The 10,201-nt window shown below is 41.3% G+C and overlaps 1 long non-coding RNA gene across 2 annotated transcripts; it reads right to left on the bottom strand.

The window, feature by feature from the left end:
- Positions 1 to 214: 214 nt before the first annotated feature.
- On the bottom strand, positions 215 to 5,692 carry LOC309368158. 2 transcript variants are annotated; one of them, XR_014167579.1, is made up of 3 exons: positions 5,306 to 5,692; positions 3,336 to 3,399; positions 215 to 375 (listed from the first exon to the last, which is right to left on the bottom strand). It is a non-coding gene; the product is annotated as an uncharacterized lncRNA (long non-coding RNA). The 2 variants fall into 2 exon arrangements; XR_014167580.1 differs by having other exon boundaries at positions 215 to 447.
- Between the last annotated feature and the right edge of the window lie 4,509 nt (positions 5,693 to 10,201).

Genomic DNA, 10,201 nt, shown 5'->3' on the forward strand with positions numbered 1-10,201 from the left:
ATGGCTGTTAACATCTAGAAAGGGGATGCTAACACACTCCTAGCCAGAAATCCTGTTATGGAAGATAGAACAATTTGAAGGATGACCCAGAGCTGTAAACTGGCATTAATTCCAGATTAAATTTCTCAGTGTTAAAAAGGACATTGTGTGTATGTGTGTGTGTGTTTTAAAAGGCATTGTTAACACAAGATCACACACAGCAGTGCTGTGACACTTGAGCAATAATTATAAAATGTAGATTTATTTGCAAACCCATTACTTGTCCATTGGCCAGTGTACAATACGGTTCTTTTTTAAAGACTTTTGGTTTAATGATGCTTCAAGGACCATTCAAAACTTGCACCAGTTGAAATCGCGATTCGTTCCCAATTCTCTCTGTAGTGATATGCGTAGAACGTAATTAAAAGACAGCTAAGATTCTGCTGAGTTGTGCATTCTTCCAAGATGCTTTAAGGAAAATATTATAGATGCATGAGTAATCCTTTTACTTGATAGCAGCAATTTAAAAGTGGGTCTTTGTAATTATGCTAATAATACCTGCCATTATATTTCACAACATACTTTGCAGAAGGGTAAGGGTTAGTGAACATTTTCATCCCTGATGTGCTGCAGTGAACCGAGGGGAAGTTTCTTCATTTATTCTTTTGTTTAATAAGTGTTACCAAAAAAAAAAAAATCAGCCCTGCTTTTATCCAGTGCTCAGATGAGCGAACTCAGAAAATGGTAGTTGAGAAGCAAGATGTGGAGTCTTTGTTTTCAGGAAGGCTAAAATATTTTGCTACTTTGGCATAATGACCATAAAGAGAAAGCAATGGTTAAGAAGAGGAATTTCACATATTGATTTGAAGGAACCAGTCATACAGCTCCATGAATGAATGAATGAATGAACATCTTAAACGTGGACCATGGTGACAGATAGATTTCCTAATAATGGGTACAGGCAGCTCTTATTGGTATTCTGTTCTAAATCGTAAAGAAAAGGTTAAAAATGAAGAAGGAACATTTTACTAAACATCAATCTATACAATATCCCCTCTACTATCTGCCCTTTTGGAAACTGAATAAGTAATGTGGGATATCATGCGAGATTAAGGGCCAAACAAGTTACAGTGGTATCTTGGTTCTCCAACTTAATCCGTTCTGGAAGTCCCTTCCGAAACCAAAGCGTTCCAAAACCAAGGCGCGCTTTCCCATAGGAAGTAATGCAAAATGGATGAATCCGTTCCAGACTTTTAAAAACAACCTCTAAAACAGCAATATAACATGAATTTTACTATCTAACAAGACCATTGATCCATAGAATGAAAGCAGTAAACAATGTACTGCAGTCACACAACCAATCAATCAGTAGCTGAACTGGGTTCCACACAGTCACAAAAACAAAAACAAAAAGAGCTGCAAAAACAAAATGCAAAATAAATAGCAAAAACAGACAGACCTCAGAATAACACTCAAAACAGAAGTGTGGCACTCAAAACGGAAGTGTGGCACTCAAAACGGAAGCGTAACACTCAAAACGGAGCACGTTCGGCTTCTAAAAATGTTTGCAAACCAGAACACTTCTGAATTTGCAGTGTTTGGGTTCCAAGGTGTTTGAGTACCAAGGTGTTTGAGAACCAAGGTACCACTGTAATTGCATAAGTGCAATTAAAGTGGTTTTTTAAAAAAAATGTAACTAGCAACTGTGGGAAGACCTAAATAGCCTCTGGACTATGAATATGGAGGGGGGGGAGCTTAATTTTTTTTCTCCTTGCTATGGTCCTAACAAATAATGCCTCTTTGAAGCTGCTACTTGAATCCACAGGAATCTACTGTTGGCACTAATGGAGCTTTCCTTTGAATTACAGTTTTCCTGGGAGGGAAAGAGTTAACCTTCCTCTCCTCCCAACCTTGTAGTCCTGAGGCTACTCAGACCATGCTGTGGCTGCTATAGATATAACAAAAAATAATAATGCACAAGTTAATTGTATTCACACATCATATCTATTTTGGCCCTGAATGGTTTCTGTCTCTAGGGTTTTGTTTTGTTTTGAAGCACATCATGCAAGCCTTCTGGGGAAATTCAAGTTAACCTCATCACACAAACTAATGTAAGCAAACTCAAATATTTGCTTGCTCCCAAGGGTCTGATTCCCACAGTCAAAGAGTGGCTTGTTGTTCTGCACTGATCTTGCCCCATGTACACAATTAGGTCAAGAAGCTACTGTGTTATATCCATTGATGTACAGGTGATTTTTCACCCTGGTAATATCTACATCACAGCTTCAAACTGTGGGTTGATAGTGGTCCTTGCCTCTGCACACAGACTCCTGGGAATTGTGGCTTTGTGAAAGTATGTGTGGTGGTGTTCAGGGATTTCTTGACAGAAAAAGGAAATTGCATCTGCACTCAGCCAGAAGGAAAGCCATACTAGTAATATTGCTCTGAAATTAATATAATTAGTGTTGCCCAAGTGCTGCTATGATGGCAGTAATTGTCACTCAGTGAGCAAATATCCACATTGTGTGAGTCACCCTGCACTTGTGGGTTACATGGAAAAAGTACCCACTTCTTCTGAGAGCAATCTGGCCTGTGGTCTTTAGCAAGAACAAGAAAGAACAGACTGCTCATTTCTGTGCAGTAAAATTCAGAAGCTTGGTGACTCCACTTCCAGGGTATGTGGTGGTATGTTTGTGGTTATTCCATCAATGTGGGGAAAAGATAAAGCCCACTGCTGTTCAAAATCACCTATATTCCGAAAATGCTTTGCTGTTTTAGAAATGTGTGTGCTTTGTTTTTCTAATGGACTTTAGGTACTTTGCCTAGTGCTGTCCAAAAATTTCACTTGCATCTTTTTTTAACATTTTCCATCCATTTCATGCCAAATTCCATGATTTGGTGGGGGAAGAAGACAGTTTTGTATATCTGAATTACAGCATTTTCTGATGATAATTAAAGTGATTTCCAATTGCTAAGCAGCCACCAGCCAACTGTCTTGTTGTGTGGAAAATTCTAAAACTTTGGCACTCCCCATTGGGCAATCTGCGTTGTAGCCCGTTGACATTCTGCTTTAAAAGCTATATAATAATTTCATGTTTTTTTAAAAAAATAACCCCCAAATTTCCTGTGCATAAATGTGGAGACATCACCCCTTTTCTTGCCTAATGGAGCAATTAAACTAAGAGTTTCAGGTTCCCATGCTCCTAATTCATCTTTATAGCTCCCAGTGTACTATTTATTTCATACTTTAGGTTCAGCTCCATGGAGAGTGTATTTATAAATTTGGCTGACATGTGGATAATGTTTTTGACCTTTGATAATAGGAGACGGTTTTGAGTTTATGACAGAACTACAACCTTTTATGTTCCCATTCAGACTCTTCTTCTGAGGCATTCATAGCTCCTCTCTGTCTCTCTTCTTCTGAAATAAAAAATGGTAGATGGGAGAATTAATTTGCTCACAGTGCAAACTGCCTATGTTTGTTAATCCACAAAGCATGAATAATGTAAAGCAAGAAGGTTACCTAAGGTCCCACAAAGGGTTTAGGTTGCATGGGACGTGTTTCCAGATTATATAAAAAGTTAGGTCAAAGTAGAACAAATAGGAATGAAGTTATTGATTGCGATCATTATTCACATTGAAGAAGGGCAATGGAAAACACTGGAAAGTGATCAGGAAGAAGCAAGAAAAAAATACCCAGAAGAATTCTGAATGCAAGAAATGTGCAGAAGAGTGAAATGACCGCTCCCCGCTTAAAACGGGGGGGCACCCTTTGCGTGGACGCGTGCAGCCCCTAGATCTGGAGCGGCTCCATCAGCATAGGCTTGGCTTTGCCTTCCCTCAGGTGGGATACCTGGAGGTCTCCGCCTACTTCAGTCAGTTGTCCAATCCCACCTGGGGGAAGTGTTGCCAAGGAAACCAGGCCAGGTAGGGGAGGGATTACCTGCCCACACAATAGAGGGAGGATCTTACCTGGGAATCCTCACTTGGCTCCAGAGCTTCTCCCACCCTACCCACCCTCAGTTAATGTCTTATTTTGCAGGTTAACTTTTCTTCACAGGTATGCGGGCGCTGCTACGTTAAGGTCGCTGTTAAAGGGCCGGAAAGGAATTTCCCTGCATTGGCAGGTTTTGCCTTTCCCGTAGCAAAACGTCACAACTTTGGCGGTATCAGGCCTTGGGCAGAATCCTTTTGTCCATCTTCCTCTTTGCGGCGGCGATACCAGGGTTCCCCGTTAAAGGGGTTTTCTGAAGGGAGGCTTTGACCGTACGCCGAAAGGTCATCATTGCTCTCCCCTGCGGCTGCGGCGTAACAGGGGCGGCTATCTCTGCTTGAATATATGTTCTCCAGAGCCGGCCCATCCCACACACACACACTGGATAACCCTGATGCTCCCTAGGTCCCCGGCTGGGGACTGGGGAGGGAGAACACCCACATTTGAAATTTAATAAAGTTGTGGCCAATTTAATCCCATAGCATGTTGTCTTGAGTCGTTATTCCACATGACGGGGGGACCGCGCAGCATCTGGGGACTCCACCTGTCCACGCAATATGTATTCAGTAAGTAGTTTAATGTGTGATTTTAAGGGATAACAGGAGATCCCTTCTTCAGTCTATTGAATAGATTATCAAGCACAGAGATCAAGCCACAGCTACTACTAATTTTAAGTGTAAATTAAATGAAGTACTTAGCACCTCTTTGCTTCTCATTTGTGTATACCAAATTGTCTTTATTTTTTTCCCAGCCAGCTATTTTAGAATGTAATTTATTGTGCTCAGGGCTTATTATGCTTCCAATGATAGGCTTTGATTCAGGGCTAATTATAGTAATTAAGACATTGCCTACACTGTTGCAGCCGTGCAGATTGTGGTACTTATGCCTGACAAAGCTCAGAATATATGGCCTCTAAGGGCATTGCTTTCAAATGCACTTTCCATCACCTTCTGAGCTGTGAACTTTGGGAATTTCATTTACAACTTGACTCCTACAGAGGTGCATATGGTGTGGTACAGAGCCACACCAAAGGAATGGGGTGTGGGAATAATTAAGGTAATTTGTTAACATCTGGCCCTCGGAGAGCCTCCACACAGATAAAGGTGGAGGTGGGGAGGCAAGATAAATGGCAGGGCTGCTCCTCCCATGCCAGCTGTCCAGAGAACATCTCCTCACACTAGACCTTATAAAACATGACACAATATGAGAAACATACCCAAACTAAAAAGTTCTTCCTTGAGCTTTGAGGGAAAGAAGCCATTTTTAATTCAACACAGTTGCATGCACCCCAATCTCTGAATGGCGAGAGACTCCCTGAGTTCTAGCACTTACCTTGGGTTTGGTTTCTTTGGAATGAAGATCAACCGAGGCTGTGGTGTCTTCAGGATACATAGTTCTATTTTCACATATATGCAACCCGAGCATAGGCTGGGAGGGCTCACAGTATCAACACTCAGCAGATTTTGCCCTCCCAGCTAGATTTCGAGGGAGATCCCCAAGCCACAGCTTTGGGTCCAGCACAGACTGAGACAAGCCTCTGTGTCTCCAGATTCCAGCACCAGCCGAAACTCACTGCACACACACTCCACTTTGGCCTATGGTTCCCACCCTGGGATAACAACAGTTAGCCAGGTGAAGGGGGTGGAGAAATGTCTAGCCACTTCCTGGAGAGCACCATCACTTAGTTGTCACTATGACAACATAGCTCGCACTGTGAGATGCTGATGAGAGCACTTAAGTGGCCAGCAAAGGATATTAACTCACAAAGAGGCTAGTAGAACTGGTTCAGTGGCTTCTGCTAGATTCTAAACCTCACTGGATCACAGACCTGGAAGGGATTCATGGATAGGAAACCTATAACAATATATATACACATTTTCACCATAATCTTGTTGTCTTATTTAAAGCCTGGCTTTTGCTTTCAGTCTACCACTAATTAAATGGGTAGTCAGAATAGGGTTGGCAGTACCAATTCCTACCCTGAACATAAGCACTGAGCTCTCCTGACGTAGTGGGAAGAAAGGCAGACATGGCTGCTTCCCGCTGATTAGCCTTAGAAATATACTCGGAGTCTTGTGTGGATTTTGTGCTCTTTATTCAGCTCAGTAGCGAGGAATGAAAGCTCCCCCAAAATATCTGCTTTATATACATTATTTACACAATGGGCCGCACATGATTGGCTATTTCCGGGATTCTCCTATAAGCCAATCACGTTGCGGATTCACTTCCACCTGGAGCTGGATTGGGTGGCTCCTGCAGACCAATCATACTGCTGCATTGTTCTAGGACCAATCAGACTGCTGCATTGTTCTAGGACCAATCAGACTGCTGCATTGTTCTAGGACCAATCAGACTGCTGCATTTTGGATCATATTCAACTCAGTACATAACAGCCTTGTTGCTCATTATCCCTTCACCTGTTGTGACCAGCTCATCACAAAAAGTGCCCTTAAGAGCAGTAAAGGGAGGAAGGGTGTCAGAGGAGTAAACAGGCAGACACAAAATGGCTGCCACATCGAAGAGATGAGAAAAAGGGCCATAAAATGGCACAAATGTGGAAGATTTGTCTTTACAGGTTTGAAACATAAATAGAAACAGCCAAAAATGTTCCAGAAACCTCCTTTTCCAGGGGAAAACAGAAATCATGACATAAGTCTGTTGCTGAATATCCAGACTCCAGGGAGAATGAAATCTTCTGTCAATGGCTTCTGGGCATTTCCAGTTCTGTTGTTATACTTGCATGATAGAGAGTGTTCTGGAGAATGTTGTAGGGGATTGCTGGAAGATGAGCAGGAAAATGAAATTCAGATGCTGTGGTTTATGTGCTTCCTCTATCTGGCAAGTAGGTGCTGTAGATTAGAGTTAGAAAACAAAACATAATTCAAAATTATTCCTAAACTAATTTCCCACATAAATATACATGCACGGTCACAAAGAAAAAGATGGCTCACCAGTAATTGTGCAATTTTTAAGAAAAATGATAGAAAAGAAGAACAAACACATAGAAAACACAACTCATCGGAGTAGTGGTTGGAGAACACCACACCAGATTAGAGTGATGATTGACACCAAATGACATCTGCAAGCTTGCCGTGATTTGGGGTGTATGGGGAGATCATGGCTCACAGTCAGCCAGCTGGTTATTATTCAGCCATGTTCTGTTTCAGGTTTTTTACTCGATGAGCTTCATTGATAAAGAAAAAAGCGACTCGCATAGGTAAGTTGACCCAAAATAAGATTTTATCTTTTCAGCAGTCTTTTTCAGAAAACATTTCTGGATGAACTAGATTCCAAAAAATTGGCATGTTTTGCATACAGTTTTAAAACTTACTTATTCTGAAGCTCTACAATCTCCAACTTTATTTTTTCTACTTGAGACTGATGCAGTCCCCCAATATATACTGCAGTTTGTGACATTAACTGGGCTGAATGGGCTAACATTATATAGCTTGTTCAGTGTCAAGGACAAGAAGAAAATGAAACACACATTTAGTCATCCATAGATCTAATTTGGAATCCTCAGCTTACCAGTGTCTGTCTGACTCCATCTCTCACAGACACATACACACTTGCCAACATATCTGCCACACCAAATATATGCTAATTGACCTCATTGGAATGATATTCATTCAACACTCACCCGAAAGGATTTAGATGCAACAGCTTTAATCAGCAGTCAGACACCAACACCAAAACCACTTACCTAACCACCACTTCCAGCAAATTAACAACAGTCCATGGCAAGAAAAGTTCAAACTCACATCTAGCCATGGATTTCATTTATTATCCTGAGTTTTGAATAGTGCTGTGCCAAAAGCTACTTCTGCAATTCTTTTTTTTTTTTTTACCATTCTCCATCATCTATGAGAAACGAAAATGCATTTTAAAATCAATGAAGAGAAATTTGGATGACATTCTGATGGGGGGTTTGCAGGGTTGTCACCTTACTTTTGAGGTAACTGAGGCAGGTTTGTGAGAGTCCTCCTTATGTTCCACAAAGCATCTCACCACCAGTCTGCGTGAGTCAAAATGCATATAAGAAAATGTGTTTATTGGGAGGAAACTGTACTAAAATGCTGGCAAATTTTCATGAGCATTTCTTTGTTTTGGTTTCTTTTACAAAAATCACAAGTTGCAGCAAAATGTGGCGAACTGAGTTTAAGATGAGAAATGAGATACTTGAATTGCCAGATCCTTCCTAAACCTCCCCCCCCAAACACTGCCTACTGAGTTACAATGAGCAGTAGGACACAACTCTCTCTCTTTGCCTTGTAGTCAGCTTGTGCAGTGAAATATGCTCTCTTAGAATCTCCTAGACCAGAATACATGCAGAATATAAAACAATAAAAACGTATTTATTTATAGCCTTTTAACCTAGCAGTTTGAAAGCACATCAAAGTGCAAGTAGATAAATAGGTACCGCTCTGGCGGGAAGGTAAACAGCATTTCCATGTGCTGCTCTGGTCCGCCAGAAGCGGCTTAGTCATGCTGGCCCCATGACCCGGAAGCTGTACGCTGGCTCCCTCATCCAATAAAGCGAGATGAGCGCCGCAACCCCAGAGTCGGCCACTACTGGACCTAATGGTCAGGGGTCCCTTTACCTTTACCTTTTTAACCATTCCTTATACTTTCAGCCTGATGCCACTCGCTAACTCACCTCTCTGCCCCACCATCTCCTACTGTTCTCAAGGCTCATTCTGACTCCACTCCACATTCCAGCACACTCCTCTGCTGTCTAGGATGGCTCCACTCACTGTTCTGTTGTGAAAAGGAAATCCAATTGCACCTGAATCCCCGTGTGCTTGAGAGATGGAAGCTGGTAAGTGGCTTTAGTTGACATATGGCTCAGTTTAAAAATATACAGGCAAGTGGGGTATTTGCTCTTCCATAAGAACCCTTCTGTTTTTCTCCACTGAGGCAACCATAAAAAATGTATTTTCCATACATCAGTCTCATCACCTTTAAGGAATATCACTTGGTTCTCATAAATGAAACCCTTGTTCTTTTTCCTCCTTGATGACAGGATGGATATCTTCTTTCTCCAAATTCATTGTGTGCATGATATAATGTGTGAACTCTCTTTGGCCCTGCTTTTAATTTCCCTTTGCCGTTTGCATCCTACCTTCTGTTCCAAGTCTGCAACTTTCCGAAACTAAAATTTGCTTCCTATTCACAGCTTTTTTTCAACTAAAGAATCCAGTTTAATTTTCTCTAGTGTTCTTAAGCTGTGCTACCTTTCCATCTCCATTTATCATCGTCTAGCACTTAATTCTCTTTTCTGCAATTACTATGTTTTCTCCCATTTTTCCTGTCAACATATAATTCATTACTGGCAATCTATACCGAGTAGTTCCTGCCTCCTCTTATCACTTGACAATCTGTCACATTTTTGCAATCTTCTTTCCGGGTGAAAATGTAGTCAATCTGACTTTCTTTCGGCCACATAGATTACAAAATTTTGCTCTTTCTTACAAAGTAGAGTTTTAACTTTCAAGATCGTTAAGGAAAAAGTCCAGAGTACACTTTCTTCCTCTAAAAGAGCCAGCTCAAACAAAAATCATACAAGTAAAATAAAACAATTGCAAACAATTCACTATACCAAACAGGACTTGTTCTGGTTATAGATGAGAATTGCAAACCTATAAAAGATTTACAAAATATTGTTATCCCAGAGTAGTGCGAAATATCACTGGTTACAGGCATGCTTTAACGCTGAGTTTGTGTTTCCTATGGGACAATAAGGCATGGCGGAGGCTATGGTGTCTTTATTATATATGGTTTATTTACACTTATATACAACCTGCATCTACATTGGAGGGGTCTACAGCATCAAAGCCCCAATAAGTTCTGGCTTCTTCCAAACTGTTGGAAGGTTACAGCGCCTCCTGTGGATGTACAGATCAATACGAGAGAGACATGTTTTGTTGCAGCTGAGGCACATGAAGGCATCTGGTTGTGCTGCTGCAGATGCACCATGTCATTTCTTCTCTCTGCTCTCCTCCCAGTGGTCATTCCTGCTCTGGTCATTGCAAAGGATGCACAAAGACTTAATGTATTTTCATTCAAGGAGTGACGGGGGTCTGGTCAACCTTGCATGTCTCCAGGCCAAGACAAAAGTGTCTTGAGTCTCTGTGACTGGTCAGACAACTATGGCTTAAGGTGGACAGAGATGGGTCATGATATATCAGTTATGAGCTCTTTTATTTTTAACGCACTTTTAGAGAAGGG

The sequence above is a fragment of the Podarcis melisellensis genome (genome assembly GCF_964234715.1).
Source record: "Podarcis melisellensis genome assembly, chromosome: 4".
NCBI classification, from domain to species: domain Eukaryota; kingdom Metazoa; phylum Chordata; class Lepidosauria; order Squamata; family Lacertidae; genus Podarcis; species Podarcis melisellensis.